This window comes from Crocodylus porosus, unplaced genomic scaffold (genome assembly GCF_001723895.1).
Source record: "Crocodylus porosus isolate Cpor-Errol unplaced genomic scaffold, CroPor_comp1, whole genome shotgun sequence".
NCBI classification, from domain to species: Eukaryota; Metazoa; Chordata; order Crocodylia; family Crocodylidae; genus Crocodylus; species Crocodylus porosus.
In genome coordinates this window covers 43,747,955-43,765,243 of record NW_017728947.1, presented here as the reverse complement: position 1 = coordinate 43,765,243, position 17,289 = coordinate 43,747,955, and the positions used below count along the sequence as shown (strand labels likewise).

The 17,289-nt window shown below is 44.6% G+C and overlaps 1 protein-coding gene across 24 annotated transcripts in view; it reads right to left on the bottom strand.

Annotated features, from left to right (window-relative positions):
• MADD (MAP kinase activating death domain) overlaps positions 1–17,222 on the bottom strand; it is a 113,987-nt gene extending 96,765 nt beyond the window's left edge. For 23 of the 24 annotated variants that reach the window (XM_019551548.1, XM_019551550.1, XM_019551556.1 and 20 more), the window contains exon 1: positions 13,857–13,940. The gene's annotated coding sequence lies outside the window, so the exon portion shown is untranslated. Of the gene's footprint in view, positions 1–13,856; positions 13,941–17,201 lie in introns of those variants that run through there. The other variant, XM_019551549.1, reaches the window with a different exon arrangement.
• Positions 17,223–17,289: the final 67 nt, after the last annotated feature.

Here is a 17,289-nt window from a genome sequence, read left to right as displayed (position 1 = left end):
CGTTTGACCCCAGTAATCTTTCCTGCCATGGCAGGGGGTCAGACTAAATGATCTAATCAGGTCCCTTCCGACCCTAGAAACTATGAAACTATTTCTATTTAATTTAATGATCGCATAACTAATGAAACAACTTTACATTAGTTGATTATTTTTGCCGTTTGTTTTGTTTTTACACATAATACATTGCAAATTAATACATTTATATTTCGTTTTGCTCCAGTCTTAAACTGTGTAATATAACCCTAGGGTACTAGCTTATTACTAAAGCTTCTAGGTTGTTGTTTTTTTAACGTCATAAAAAAGGATGTGTTGCTTTATATGAGATGATACACTACACTATCTGCATCCTCCCCTTTCAAAATCCTAGATCTGCCCTTGGTGGTATCTACCTTTTACTCTTCAGTCCACCAATCTTATCCAGCCACTGCAACGCACACTATAGACTGCAATGCAAACCTAAGAATCCTGAAACATAAGTGGTAGAAAGGCTGCTGGTAAGTAAAAGTTGAGCTCCATATGTAGAGAGCGCCGATGCCATTGTAAAGGCAGAAAGTGACGCCATTATAGCATAGAGAAGACTTTATATTGTCTATGGAAACTTAAAGCAAACAGCCACTTTCTGAAGGACTCACAGATTCACAATCTAAGTTAGCCATCCATACATGTGTCAACTTTGTGAAATGTCATGTAGGCAGATTTGGATTTAAGCATCATATATATTTACAAGACTGAGCGTGTTGCTATCTGGCTGTTCATACTCCCAACATTTACTGTAAGTTATAACCAGATGAAAGAGAAGAAAGCATGAACGCCACATGCCCCCAGTGGCTGGGGGGGCACAGCAAGCTCCTGCGGGTGGCAGTGGCAGTAGCACTGTCGGCTGCAGAAGCATGACTGTGGCAAGAGGGGAGCTCCCACAGGCAGCCGTGGTGCTGTCAGTGGCAAGAAGGGGAGTAGCGAGCGCTGACCGGTAGTCGGCGACCACCTGCAGACACCACTGGCAGTGGCAGCAGTGGCCAGTGGCGATTGTGAACCACCTGCGGACACTGCTGGCAGTGTCAGTAGTGGGCGGTCATGGGTCGCCACCCCTCACAGGCACCACCAACAACATCAATGGCACCTTTTTGCAGGGGGTGTACTGCCACACTCAGGGGGTGCACATGCACCCACATGCACACCCTATGCGTTGCCAATGGAATAAAGTGCTCTTTTGGAAGGGCATTTTTTTGCTGTCTCTTATTCCTTCCAATTAATCACTGTTTCAAAACCCATCTATTAAATCGGATTATGACCCTAGGTATTAAGAGCAGGAAATTAAAGCAGCGTGGAAAGAAATGCCTTTCCTGGGCCTCTGTCTTCCTGTTCAGGCAGCAGCTTAAGCTTTCCTCTGCAGACAGGGATGAAGGAGAGTGCTTGTGACTACTAGATCCCTTTTAAAGGGATTTTGCTGGTCTCCCTCCAAGCCTTAGATTTGACTTACTTTCTCTGATCTGAAGGGTCAGTGAAAGTTAGGGAAATGAAGAGATCCTGGCCCAAATCTTCCCCCATTTCTCCTTTCTTACGCTGCCCCTCAGATCTCAACTGAAAAAAAAGTTCTTGGCCCCAAGAAGAAAGCAACTGTTACACGGAGGCTCTGCTCTCCCTGAAGAGTGTCCTATCCCCAATACTTAATGCTGACATACTTTTTCTGAGGAAACTTTTAGGTGCAAAGGAGACATTCCTAAACAGCCTGAATCCACCATCAGACAGCTGACTGACTGACTGAACAAGCTGTGCAGCAGAAGAGCAACCTGGCTTGGGAAGAGAGTCTCTCGGACTGCATATCAAGGACTGGAGACAGTAAAAGTGACTGAAGTCCATCGCGGGAAGGCAGGCCAAACAAAAATGATTTCTCACTACAGGCCACCAAGAACAACTGTGGTACTTCCACAGATAGAGCAAAAGGGAGGAAGACATATTGCCCACAAGGAAAAGCCCTCCTCTCCAACTGTAGAGGAGCATCAGTACCTAACAAAGCTCATGAGCAGTGGCAGTTGTGACATGGCTACAACCATGCAAGGACAAACAGCGCAGCTAACACTTCCTAATGGCAGATCAGCAATTTTCTAGCCTGCCAAGCGTTCAAACATTTCTACTGACTGCACAACCATTTTCCTGAAACAATATGATTTAGGTTTGTAGCACAGTTTCCTGCTGCACCAAACTCCACTACTCCCCACCTCAAGCATGTAAGTTGCCAGAGAACAGCAGGTTTCTCACCAGTTCTAAGACAACAGCAGCAGATGTGCTGTGTAGGCCTCCTCATGGAATGACATGGCAATGCAGCTGCTCTCCAACTGTCTTCAGCCCATGATCTTGATCGCTGTAGCCATGGCTCCCAGCTCCTGGCTCCCCTGTCCATGCCATCTCTCCCCCCGCCACCACCACCATCATCAACACACTACAAAGACTTCACCTCCTCTCCATGCAGCCCCCATCTGGAGTTAGCATCCTTTAGTCAAAAGACACTAGAAATAAAAACAATTTTTTGTCCAGCCTGACTCAACTTCCAGATCCCCCATTTGCAATAGACTCTCCTAATACTCAATCAGATGCTGATGTGCTTCAGTCAAACCAGCCACCTGGGTCATGTCCACTTCTTCCTACTACGGGTTCTGGCCAGTTGCAATTCCCAGACAATTCCTGGGTAAAACAAAATTGCTTGCCCCACACAAACAGCAGTTTCTCTTGCTTTCCCTCCTCTCCCCAGCTGAGTTTCCCTCTCAAGCCTATTAGTTCTGATTTAGACCTTGCCACAAGTTAATTTATCCTATGATAATTTAATTTGCTAAAAGCACAGCTTTCATGTAAATGTTTTAATTTGTTAAAGTATAGAGGACAGGTTTTATTGCATAAATCAGTACACTATTTCCAAAATTATAAAAATTATTAATGATGAAACTATCACAAGCTGTAGCTATTTAAGAGAAGTTGTTTTTTTCTGTCTGCAAGACCAGACATAACACCCCAAACATTACCCACACGTGACATCATCAAATCACAAATTTTAGAAAGATACTATTGGCAATCTTTACAGACCCCGTTTCACATTCACAGGATTTTCCTTATAAGACAAAAGACCCCTTAGAAAGGAGATTAACCAATCATTGCTTAAATATCAAATTAGCAACAAACGGTGTTAATAAAGTGCACCACTGGAAGGAGTTGATTGTGTTGCGATGCAGGTCCACTACCTGGACCAGGGTGATATGAGCATGTTCACTGTTCTTATCATCCATGTCTCTGTACTCCTGCTACCTTGTCTGAATGCAACCTAGCTCTTGGGCTTGTTTTCCAATAGAGAAAAGATTTTCTTGGCTGAAAGGACAGGTGTGTCCCTTAGGCTTTATTCCAGAAAACCTATAATAGAACAAAAAGGTGAGGTCTTGCCCTAAACACAGGTTCATAGCCAATAGTAAGGAAAAATCTTTTGAATTTGCTCCCAACTACCACAACAGTTGTGGGACTATTTGTCTAAATTAAAAGTACAGTTATTAAGTCTCCAAAAAAGTTCCCACTACATCCAAAATTTACTTGATGGAAGTTAGCAACTATCAAGAGGTACAATTTAAGCAAGTATAGCAAAATGTCTTGTAGGCATTCAATACATGTAGTGCTGTAAAGCTTTTTGGGACTTCAGTAGGTATCACTCCCATAAAGAAGCATTTAACCTTGAAGTATGTACTATTCTTGACCATACTAACAACATTAAACTGCAGAGCCATTAAGTTTTGGGTTGGACAGTCTTCCACAACTACAGTAAGATCTCCCTAGAGAACCTTATAACTGCTTCAGTCAGTTGCTTAATGCAGTCGAGGCCAACTTTTTTTCACAGATGTGCCATAAATTAGCCCCACATCGTCCTTAAGTGCAGGTCTGATCCCTTTCCCCTACCAGCTCTGCTCCCTCTCCTATCTGGTGCTGTGCTGCCTGTCACCTCACTGATTTTTCTGTGTGCCACACAAAAAAATAACTGTGCCACTTGTGGCACATGTACCACGGGTTGGCCATCCTTTCCTTAATATATTCATTAAAAGCCAAGGATGTCCAATTCTCAGTCAGTTACTGCTCCCCACCCCTCAAAGCTCCGCAACTGCTCTGGCTTCCAGCATGAGACCAGGATGCCATGGCATGGCCTGCCAGGCCCAGGGAAACTCTGGCTGGAAGGGAAGGCAGGGGCTAGACCTGAGGCCCCTATATAGTGGAAGGGTCACCCATATCACATGGGTGTGACCGCCAGCCACTCTGAAGTTGGACACCCCAGAGTTAAACTATGGATATTGCATCAGCCAGTAGAATAAGTCGTATCTGATTTCTTTCTAGTGTTCTTTTTTTTTACCTGTCTAGTATGAGGACTTTTGGGAGGGTTTTGTTTTCTTTTGGGGGTTTTGTTTTTGTTTTTACAATAAAAGACATCTTCTGCATAGCAGGGAAATGAGAAAGTCCCATATGTAGCTAATCAGGCTCAAGAGATATAGCCTCTTCAGGCAGAGAAGCACAGACAGACAACACAGTATCACTGCCATTCTCTCCTTCCTGTCTTTTATATAGTGCTAGAAAAGATAGGACAGGAACAACAGAAACTGCTCAAGTGGTCATTCATCATGTTGGGTCCTGAGGTGACAGAACACTTTAATGGGCGACAAATGCAAAACAGTCAACCTCCATATCACCAAACTGATTTACAATGAGCAATAAGATTTCTGGATACCAACTTAATTTTGCTAAGTCCAACTTCTGCCACGCAAGCCATAGTGTTCATTCACCCTTTGATGAGAAAAGACCAAAAAAAATAAATCTGTTCCACCTGAGATAATTTTCTGTCTGGGATAGAGCCAGTCACATTCTTCCTAATTTGTTTAGAAAGCCAAATATGCCCAGGAGCCATCAATATGCTCAGCAGCCATCAAAAAGATGAACAAAAGGTTTGGGATTTTTAAGAAGAGAATTGTAAGCAATCCTTTATAAGAAAAAACTTAAGTTTGGTGCTGCCATCACAGGGAGTTAAAACTATAGACAGGCCCCTAGAATGTGCCCTCTGGGTGACCTGGAGGCTTGTCAATCACAGAGCATGAGGTAATCTGATCTAAGGCACATGCTCTGTTCACTGACTGCATGATGTAATTTGACTAGAAATTTCTCTGTGAAGAGCGTTCTGATTGGCCACTAAATTCTTATAAAAGGTTTGTGAGCCGCCACCCAGGTGTAGCCAGCTGGGTGAGAGAGTGAGAGTGTGAGTGAGTGAGTATAAGCCTTTTGCTTTGGACTAATGTTGTGCATAGTCTGGGGAAGCAGCGTGACCACGTAGGCGAGCTCCCCAGGGTAATTGTCTCTGATATGTTCTCCATAGGAGGTCTATATTGAGCAGATCCTTTTTGGTATTGGGTGGTAGAACTGGAGCGTGCTCCATCCACTCCATGCATTGACCTGGTATTCCAGTGCTTCCAGGACTGGTGCAAAAAAACAGAAAAAAAGAGCGTGAGTTTTGGAGGAGAGACTGTGCTCGACCCTGTGCAGGGACTGTCTCACAGGGAGAGAACGATCCTGTGAGCAGAGGCTGCGGACGGCAGGGACCCTGTGAGCAGAGGCTGCAGACGGCGGGTGGAGCGACTCGTCTTTTTGATCTCGGTTACGGGACTGTTTGGCTTCGATTTTGACTTCGGCTTACTTCGTTCTGGCTTCTCATCTCCGACCTCAGTTTACAGACTGTCTTTTGGACTGACGTCACAACCCCGTTCCTCGATTCACTACATTACAGTTTTTGTTGTTTGTTATCCCATTCATGAGCTGTTGGGACTAGCTAGTGGGCAGCCGCACCTATCCCTCGGGGGGTAGAAAGCAAGGGCTCGCTAGTGAACCCCGTGGGCCAACAGACCCCTTTGTTGTTCACTATACTGTAACTGAAGAAGTATCTGAGCCTCCGCTTCCCAAGCATGAGTAAATAAATCATCTTTGTTTAAACTTCCCTTACAGCTCACACTCCACCACCGCTAATCCCACCTGTTCGTATTCCAATTGCCACCCCGGCCCACTGTGACCTTGGGCCCGATTCACTTGGTGTTCGGTTACCCCGACACAGGTTACATCCACAGCTTGAATACTGTGTCCAGTTCTGGTCCCCATACTTCAAAAAGAATACAGAACTAGAGAAGGTCCAGAGAAGGGCAACAAGAATGATTAGTGGCATGGAAGGGCTTCCATATGAGGACAAACTAAAGAAAGAGGCTAGGCCTATTCAGTTTAAAAAAAAGCGATGCTTGAGGGGGAACATGATACGGGTTCACAAAATATTAAATGGAGAAAGCTAATAAGAATTTATTATTTCTCTCTCACAATACAAGAATTAGGGGTCATAAAATGAAACTTGTAGGTAGTAAGCTTAAAACTAACAAAAGGAAGTTCTTTTTTACACAGCATGTAATTAAAGTGTGGAACTCATTGCCACCAGATGTTGTGGAAGTTGACAGTTTAGCTAGATTCAAAATAGGATTGGACAGATTGTTGGAGGAAAGGGGCATCAGTACCTATTGAGCACAGGAGTTAGAGATACAGCCCCCAAATTAGAACTTCTTAAACCTCAAATGCTGGAGGCTGCAACGAAGAGAGGAACAGTGGAGAAAACTCTGGCCATACCCTGTTCACTCCCCCTTTCAGCATGCCACCATGCGACATGGGATACTGAGCAAGATGCACCTGAGGTCTGACCCAGGAAATGGTAATTCTCATGTTCTTATGTAAAGTAAATATGTCACCCAAGAAAATAAAAGCACCTAAAACTAAGGAATCATTATTTTCCAGCCAGTGGATTCTGAGCTCTCCCTTTCCAGGTGTCTGCATTGAGCTGCAACCTGAACGGGCCCCATTCATTATCCCTAGCTAGTATCTGGCACAACAGATGCTCTGCTGGTTCCCTAATAGATGGATTCTGTAAAAATCTGATTCAAATCTCTACAGTCACCAGTTCAAGGAGTGGCATATGTACAGGACCTTGATCTCTGCCAATGTATACAACAGAGCAAGATATGGAAGTGCTAACCAGAATTACTGGATAGGTCCCACAGGAACTCTTGTTCACTGAAGCATGTTATTAGTGTTTCTTGTGGCTGTGCTCATCTTCCGTTAACATTCTCCTGAGATGAGACCTGATATTTGGCAGCATTCATCCTCAATATAGGTTTGTAGCTGGCATCTCTGACATTATATGTCTCCATTTCTATGAATTCAAACTGGCTTTTACCAGGCTGTGGTCCATAGCAATAAATCTCATGAATGGATTTGTAGAGAGAATGGTAGGAATGGACTTGCAGAGACCAGGGCTACTAAAGAGAAAGGAATAGGATAATTTATATACAAAGGATAGGGAAAGAAAGGAGTAAGAAGGGGTATACAGCTAAAGAAAAGAAGGTAAATTGAAGGACTAAAATGAGATAAACAAAGAAATTAACCCCCTAAGGAACAGAGGGGTTATAAAAGCTAGTACAGGTAATGGAATAAAAATCCATAATCTCTGTTGAGATCATACTTAATACAATCCAGTCTGTGGATGATTTCTTCTCCTGCAATTTCACATTCAAGTTGTTTTTTTAAAGTTTTATTGTTTATGAACAGCTACTCATAAGTTTAACACATATGGTATTCATATTAACCTCTCACAGGTACAGACCATAAACCCCAATATCACATGTGCATGAAGTTTTCTATTTTGGCTGCTTTTAACACTAAACATTTAAAATAGGTCTAAAAAAGTTTGCATTTAGAGTGCCCAATATAATAGGGCACTCAACCTGCTTGGGACATTTAGATGAAAATAACTGCATGGAAATTATAATCCTTGTTTTTCAGGTTTTTCAACTTTTGCAGCTGAGCTGAGAACTACTCAAAATAGGCCTTGGCTGCTCCAGGGTCCACTGAAGGAGTCTGCCAGAAATCAGAGCAGTTTCTATAGGCAGAGCTGGAAGGACTTGCTGTACCAGTGCAGCCACTTCACCTGCATCTGCACAGTGCACTCCGCCTGGGCAAGCCAACAAAGCATTCAGAGACTGCATGCTCCAAATATATTAATACACAGGTATGGCTCTGAGGATAGACAGGACTCATTTTAAAAACACTGCAAACATGCCAGCGGCGTAATGCGCATTACATGACTTTGGGACGCAGTAAAATAAAACATCTCTGAGGTGGGAGGGAAGCACCCGGCCCCAATCATCACAGGAGCTCTGCAGGCAGCCCAGTGGCAGCCTGTACAAGCAGGCTCCACTGAAGGGGAAAAAAAGAAAGAAGTGATGAGCCTGATCCTTTATTTTTCCCTCCCCGGAGCCTGCCTGTGCTGCATGGTGGTCCAGTGCTTCCCTCCACCGCTGCGGCACACTCTGGGACTGCTCAGGCTGGGTGCTTGCAGGTGGTTGCCGCCTGGGGGTGCCCCCTCTGCCATGGAGGGAAGCACCATCCCCACCCCCAGCTCAGAGACCACTCAGCCCCTAGGCAGCTCACCCTCCCCTCCCCACTGTTGGAGTGGCAGGTAAGGGTCAGGCCCAACCCTTGTGTACATGCTATAGGGGTTACTTCACCCTAAACTGAAGTGGTGGTTTTAAAGACCCATCACTTCAACTGAGGGAGAATTAAACCAAAGTAAACCCCCATGGCGTGTACAAATGCCCAAGTTGATTAGTGCACAAGCCCCAAGACAAGGCTCATAATCAGAAACAAAAAACAGCCCTTCTGGAGAGCAGTCCACAGCAACCCTACCATACCTAGAAAGCAGCTTTCACACAGAAAAAATATTCTCTCTCTCCTGGCCTCCCCAAACCACTGGCACCCTCATGCTGATTTAGAAATGCACTCTAGACTCAAAGTCAGTTCTCCAATCCATATCATTCTTGCTCTGGAGGCTGGTTGGGACAGCTGCCTCCATGTCACACTAAGCAAGGTAAGAGGCAGCTAGCTTTATTTGTCAACATCCCTGCGCAGATTACCACAACCAGAATAATACAGAGACAAATACTACATGCCCCTCAGACAAGGATATTACCACAGCATCACAAGATAACAGCCTGAATGATTCCGGCTCTAGGTTACTGTAGTAACTGGTTTTACCATCCTTGTTGTACACTAGCTAAGAACTTGCTTCCTTCCTCTATCCTGTCTATTTGGCTAAGTATTTGATCACAGCATCCTCCAACAAATGTAAGACCATACAGCCACCAGGCATGCATAAACTGGGAAATAGGAGCTGCAGGTAATCTGATTCAGATCAGTCGCCATAGCAACCCAATCTCTGTCCCCAGATCTCAGGCTGTCAGAGCTATTTATAGAGTAGCTGCAGCCCTCCCCCTCTCCACTCAGCAACCAAGGCTGCCAGCACTGCCCACACCACAAACAAGCTTCACCCAGGCACAAGGGCCACTTGAAGCCATCAATTAAACAGCCTCCTCTTGCGCACCTGAAATTTCCCACACCAGATGACAGTGTAATATCTACACCACATGCTCTAGCCTCCCAATCATAAGGACTTCCCCAGGCCTGAATACAAAGTAGCAGTAGTGCTCAACTGCACATAGCTGAAAAACAGCACTCATCAGCTGATAAAACTCCATCACAACCACACACAGGATCCTGCTTCTCCAAAGTAGCTCTGCACAACTCCCCATTTTTGGCCCTTTTGAGTTTCACCCTTCAGCTAGCATCTCTAGGAAGGCTCTCCACCTACTAATGCAAGCATGAGACTAAAGTCAGAGGGCAGAAGTGCCAATAAAAGATAATTTGCCCTAGAGAAGCATAAGGCAGGGTAGAGTGGCACCTCAGAGACTTACCGGTTCAGAGGCATAAGCTGTTGTAGGTGACCACAACAGCATCTGATGAAGTAGGCTGTCACCTATGAAAGTTTATGACCCTCTGAACCATTAGTCTCTAAGGTGCCACCCTGACCTGCAGAAGCCTGATTTATAACTAACATGGCTAACTACCTCTCTCTAGAGCAGTGGTTCACAACCTTTTCTGTACCAGGACCTATTTGTAAACATTGATGGCCAGCCTCAATCCAGTGCTCCTCACTCCCAACCCACTGCCCCAGGCCCCAGCTCCAGTGCACTGGGCAGGGGGGTGAGAACGTGAGGCACAGGAGGGCCCTAAGCAGCCCCTTGCAGGCTGGAACTCTGCCAGCCAGCACGGGAAGAGCCGTGGTTTCCCAAATTTGTCTCCTTTAAAGGAGAATCCATTTTTAAAGTTTGTTCTCAACCCTTTCATATATTCTTGCGACCCACTTTTGAGTTATAACCTACGAGTTGAGAAACACTGCTCTAAAGAAGCACAGACAGCCGTCTCCATTAACAGCCACATGGCCACTAACTTAGCTGGGGCTCCACCCACTGCTGGCTTTGAAAAGCAAGACCAGGGCCTTGAACTGGCCACAGAAATGAGCAGGAAGTCATGAGAGGGACTGCAGCATATGAGTGAAGTCTACGAACCAACATATTTCTATCTTTGTTCTTCAATAGTATAAAACCTGTTTCATGGGAAAGCGACAGTGATGATGCATAATTTGAGGGACCAGTGAAACATAACTAGTCATCATGGTGATGTGCAGGGTAATCACATTAGGATCTACAGAATTAATCCCCATCTACTGCAATCACATATATAATCTTCCCCAGAACTCTCTATGACACCAGTGTGTGCAGAATAGTGCTGTCCATCTCACATAAGAGAAATCCCAACACTCACACTCCAAGACAACTTTTTGTTCCCTTTTATCTGAAGGATCCAGCTAAAGATTGATCTTACTTTTAAAATTAACTTCCAGGGATTTGTTTTGGTAAACTGCATCTTAGAGTACTGTCTTTCTCACTTCTATCCATGCTTTTTCAGCCCATCCTCTTGTCTGCACCTCATGCAAGCTTGCTGTGAGAGCTGCAAGAGCCTTCTCTGATGCATATCTTTCCATCTGCAGCAGTTTCCCTCTGCTTCGTCAGCTTGCCATCTGTCTTTAAATTACAGCTCAAAGTCTGTTTATACAGGCTGTACAATACTCAATATCACAAGCTGTGTTGCCCTGAACTGGATTAGTCGGGATCTTCCTCAAGTGCCATGGCATTACATTTTTAGATACAACATCATACTTGCTCGTTTCTAAAGGGAAGATACGAGAGGTAAAGCTGGACACTTGAGCACCCTGGACAGTAGCCACACAGGGGGCAGCAGCCCAGCTGTAGCCAGGCCAGCAACACAGCTGCTGTTATTTTTGAGCCCCCCAGGGTCAGTGCTCAGAGCTAGAACCCTGCTCACCTCCCCCGCTTCAGTATGTTACTAGAAGATACTCTTATGTTAAATTTTGCTCCAATTATCAGCATTGCCTGCAGCAGCAGGGGACTAGATTTAATGATTCAAGAGATCCTTTCCAGTCCTATATTCACTTCTCTATGCATGAAGCAGGCCAGAGTTCTGACACTATAGATGCTGAGAGGCCTTTTTTCACAAGCGATAAACTGGAGATCAACAGCCATGAAAAATTAAAAAGCAGCTTTGATACAATGGTAAGGCAACACATACAAAGAACTTAAAACAAGGGAGTTGCTGAATCCCAACTAACAAGAAGTAAACCCTTAAATTACTCACTTCTCATCAGAGCCCTCTCTGATGTCACTATGCCACCCTCCAGGTAGTCCCTTGTTTGGAGCTGCTCTATGCCCACAAGAGGAGACATCGCAAGAGAGCAGTAGACAAATCAGAAGCAACCTAGCCAGACAACAGAGAAAAGAGGGCAGGAGCTCATGAGGTCTCTTCCAGGGCTACGTTCCTATGATATATGATTGATAGCCTCCTCTTAGGCAGATCTGAAGCCCAGGAGTTGTTCATGCTATTTATTTCACAAGTAATATCTCTCACGGAATCCTTAAGCTGGAATTTCCTTCTTGGGGAAGAAATGCAACAGGTCAAGAAACTGCTCCCCAGGATCCTCACAATATACTCATGCATATCAAAGCTGCAAATGAAGTGAAGTCCTCTGTCCTAGCCAACTGATTGATGAAAAAAACTATTCACTAGAAAAGAGAAGGGATCAGGAAGGGAACACTGATAAATGGCATCAGTGGTTTCTGTGCATCTCCAAAGGGCATGAAATTGAGAAATGTATAAACCCAAAGTTGAATAGATTTTGGAATGTACCTAGTCCCTGACCTAGCACTCAGCAATCTACCCCCCCTGCCATTTCACTTCCAGACCAGTCACTGTGACTTCCCCGACAAACATACCTCATCCCACTTTATGGGCTTCATGTCTAGTACTTCATGCCTTCTTCAAACTGTCTGCAAACAGTGGCCCAGATCCTCCCAACCCACACCAGCCTTCTACTAAGTTCTTACAATTTCTGGTTCTTGTTCTAGTCAGGCCAGGGCAGGAAGTGATGCAGAGGATGGATTCGGTGCCTTTGGGGTTAGTATTCTGGCATGTGGGAGATTCCAGTTTGACAGACTTGTTCTCAAGTGCCACAAAAGCATTGTATGAAGTGTTGTCAGGGAAGGTTGAAGAAAAAGTTACTTGCCAACAACTATTTTAGAGCTAAGCAGGAGACAGGATGGTGGACTGCACAAGGTCCTTCCATACTAAGCACCAACACCATGATGAAGAGAGAATGGAAAATCCAGTTCTCATTAAGAGTCCATGCACAAAAAGTGGTAAGAAGAGTGTGATGAGACAGTCAAGGGAAAAAGGGAAACACAGCTTTTGAACTCTACCCTACAGGAGCCAATGATGTTTTAACTACAACAGCAATGGCCAGCCCTCCCGGTGTGGCCACAGCTCTGCCAGCAGGAGGTCTACTGACAGATCTACACCATCTTCCTCATGACACAAACTCCAGGGAATGCATCCCTACCAGGAGTGTTGCTGGCAGAGCTATATCAGCTCTGGCAGAACTCTGTGGCAAAGGCTAACACAACATCACCCCTTTCATACCAGTTAGTTAATTGCTGGAAACATAGTTACCATCAAATGGTTGTTCAGCAACCCTTGTGAGAAATGAATTTGCAGGGTATCTGCTTTGTTCTAGAGAGGATACATCCTCCTCACCAAAACTGCCTTCAGAAGAGGTGTTAATTAGGCCCTTGAGTTCACAGTATTTAAAAATGTACCTGCAAAGGACCAGACAAAAAGAACAGTTCTCCCCACAAGGAACACAAATTAACTGTACTGGTAAGAAATGAGGTAGAGGAATACCTACTCTATGGACAAGCAGAAGATTCATACCAGGAACTGTCAACTCAGCACATTTAACCAGCAAGAAATTCACTTCACCCAGAAAGGACAGGAATCTCCAACCACTGCAATCTGGAGTTCTCCCTGGCCTGGACCAAAAAGTATCAAATTCCAGCAGAACACATCTTGAAGGGCCCAAAACATGAGAAGAAACAGAAGTGACCCCAAAGGGGTGCACAGCATGGGAGTGGAATCATTTTCTTCCAGCTAAGAGAAACCAACTGTGAACACCACAGCTTACAACCATAATAAAGGAAAGAGACACAGCAAAATCAAGAGAAAAGATTCCTTTTTTAAATTCAGGCAATGAAAAGGGATTCATGAATACGAGTTCAAATCCTAGGTCTGGCACAACACCCTGTTTGATGTTGGTCAAGAAAGAGGTAGGTAGTTAGCCGTGTTAGTCTGAAGTTAGGCAGAGGACAGGGCAGTGTGGCACTTTACAGACTAACTCATTCAGAGGCATGAGCTCTGCTAGGCTACAGCCTACTTCATCAAATGCTATGACACTGGCCAAGTTACACACTTAGTGGCTCATTTCCCTATGTATAAAATGGGGAGAGGGATACCTCCTTCCCCCTGGGATCATTTCTTCATGACTGAACTGATATCCAGCCCCTCTTTTGAGACTGCAAACATCTGTGAAGTATTAAACAGGCTATGAAAGAAACAGAAAATGCACAGGCTGCATTACTCCATTACTGTATCGATTAATTATTATTTCACACTAATAACCTGGATATACAGCATTCTCACTGGGCTACAGTTTCTTAATATGTAGTAAAAGTTGTCTCAGAATGAATAGCTTAGACTCATGCACAGAGTACCTCTGACTGGAGCAGAATAAGCCTTGCCAGTTAGTCAGTAAAGGAAAAAAAGCAGTCAGTAGCAGTTAGCAAGACAGCTCAGTGTTTAGTGGCTGTTGGGTTTCAAAGCAACTTCCAGCCTGGGTGACAGTGTCTTAGGTTTAGAGCAGCAAGTCATTTGTACTGACAGGTGCTCTGAGCTGATGCTTTAGAGTCTCTTTAAACTGGCCACTCCATCTCTAACAGACAAATTCAGCCTAGAAATAGAATGCACTTTTAAGTAAGGATCCCTAGCCACTGAAATAGTCTGATAGGGATGTGATGGAGTCTCTATTATTGGAAGTCTTCAAAGAAAAGACTGAATGTCTTTCTAAAGACATTCTTTGGCTTAGCTGGAAGTTAAGTGATACATGCAGGAATTACTGATGGATCTGTTGTGCAGGAGCTCTGATGGTGTGATAATAATAATGTGCTTTCTAGGTTTAAAATGTATTAAGACAACCTGCCTAACTTTCTAGGGGCTAAAGTACACTGAATATTCCACCCTGAAGGGTGTCCAGCTTAAAAAAAATACATCTCATGATTCAGTCTCTTCTGCTCATTTTCACACCATTTCTCATAATTACACATTCTTGAATCACTAACAGGTTTCTTTCTCCTCCTGATTATTTATACCTCTGGCATACTTAAACTACAGCATTTCACACCTCCATCTTAAACACTGAGCCAAACTATACATTTTGCTTCTTATTTCTTGCTTCCAAATCAGTTATTCCAAGCTCCTGACCAAGTCAGATTTTTCCATTTTCCTTCTAATATGTCAGTATCTTTCTGAACTGGATTTGCACCTGGAATATCCCCAGTACAGTCACAACAGAGCCAAAGGATGATCGCAGAAATTGAGACAGCCAGTTGACCATAGACGGTGACCATCCGCAACTGTACCCTAAACAGAGAACGTACCAAGTATTCATCTTGTTACACTTAATCGCAGCCAAAAGCCCCAAAGGGAAAGATTAGCACACTCCAGACTCGATTACACAATGCTTCTACCAAGAAAAGATCAAAAATTGCAATGTATAGCAGTAAAAGTATCAAATTCATGTCTAATTTTCTAACCACTCTCAATCTTAGTTCTTTCATATAGTCTTTTCAAAATATCATGCTCCTACTGAACGGGTATTTCCAGCACTTTTTTCCACGTATACTAGATGCACTGTTCTAAGTTAAATTTGTCCTCAATTTTAAATCTCTCTAGGTCATCAGCTTTTGTAACTTGCTAATACGTGTGTTTTTCACTAACGTTCAGGAGGAGTAAACAGAAAAATGGAAGATGTTAAACTCACTACTGGGCTTTCCCTATGAGCTTTCTCTGCTACTTAATATGCTTTATTAATATTATGAAGTTTTGATCCCACAGACCATGTCAAATCAAAGTACATTGTAATTCACGTGAAGCAAAATAATTTGAGACACTTCAGTCAATCATTTTACTAAATTTCAAATCCCACTTCTACCAATTTCCCTTCAGTCACCAATCCTGATATGCCATACAAGCATTGATCTAGTTAGGTAGGCCCGATTTGTCCTTTATGAACTTCAAAAAGGAAACTTCATCCGTACAGGCCCCAGCATCCCATTAAGCTAGACTTGGTTTAAACAGAACTATCTGCATATAATTTCAAGAGCGTCAAGTTGAAAGATTTCCTTCTCCAAAAACATATATATACATATACTATATATTTATGCTTTGCTCATGGTCTAAAAAAATCTGGAAGCAAATAGTTTAGAAATCTTACTTAGTGCCAGCAGTCGTATGCATTATCTCCATCATTCACAATCACACCAAAAGGCCTTAACTTCACTTCCAACTATACTACAAAATGACAGTGCCTGGTTGGGTTCTGTTCCTCCAAACACCCCCCCCCCAATCCTTTTTTTGTGCGATAAGCAAAACACCATCTGCTCTGGTGCTAATAGCAGAGTAGGTACGTGCTAGAGCTGACAGGACACATTAACCATCACACCTGGAAAACCTGAGTTTGGGGGGGTTTTCCTCCATCACTGTGATAAAAACATGCAAGACCTATCTACATTAGTCCAGTCCAGTACATAGTAATACTGCCACATCGATATGTACAAGGTTTGCTATGATTAGTGCAGACAAGGCATCCTTTTGCTCTCCAAGGGAGACATTCTGGGATGCAACCAATAAGCTTGCATTTTTTTTATTAGATGTACAATGAGATATTAAAAGGGAACACAATATCAGGGTTCATTAAGTTAAATCAGAACGTCATAGTTTTCCCAGTAATGCAGCACAGTGAATGAAAAGAAATCAGCCCCTGTCCACCAAGATTAAGCTCTCCCTGGATCCAAGCTGCTGCTTGGAGAGCAGCAAGGACCTTGGTGGGGTGCTACACATTACACAGATGCTTCGGGGCTGCACTGGACTCAGAGACAGTGCAGGTTTGCTTAGGGAAGGGTTAGGTATGGTTATATTTGCTATCCCTCTTGCCACGTCCAAGGAGGCAGAGTTAAGACTGCACGAGGCCGCATTTATAATGCATTTTCAATGTATGACTCCGCACTTATAATGCATTTTAAATGAGGCTCTGCCATGCCAAGACGTGGGAAACAAAATGAAGCAACAAAAACGGCTTCTCTCTGCTCATGCCTTTACCCTGCATCCTTTCCTCCTGGACCAACACAGGTGGAGTCAAGCCCCCAGCCCTGGACAACACCCTGATCCAAACACCCAGGAAGAAGGATGCAGCTGTTGGAGATGACAGAGGCAATATAGAGAATGAAGCAGGATCCTGGCGGGCAGGATCCTCAGGTGAAAGGGAAAGGTGGCTCCGACCTCGCGGGGGAGGAAGGGACTCCCCCGGCCCATACCCATTTCATCAGCCTCCATTAACGCCTCCGCTGCCGCGGCCGGGCTGCGGGCAGCGCCTCCAGCACGTGACAGCTCCGCCGCGACTGGCCACGGACCTGGGCCGCAGGCCGCCGCGGCCAGCCCCGTCCCAGCCCCCGGCCTCTCCGCAGTGACCTTGCCAAGGGCTCCCGGGGCATCGCACCGCCCCGCAGGGGCACCCCCACGCTTACCTGCGCCCCAGACACACGCGTAACCACGCGCCCGGCCCTGTGTCCATACGGGGGGGCACACGCCCCTCCCCGCGCCCGAGACCCCGCC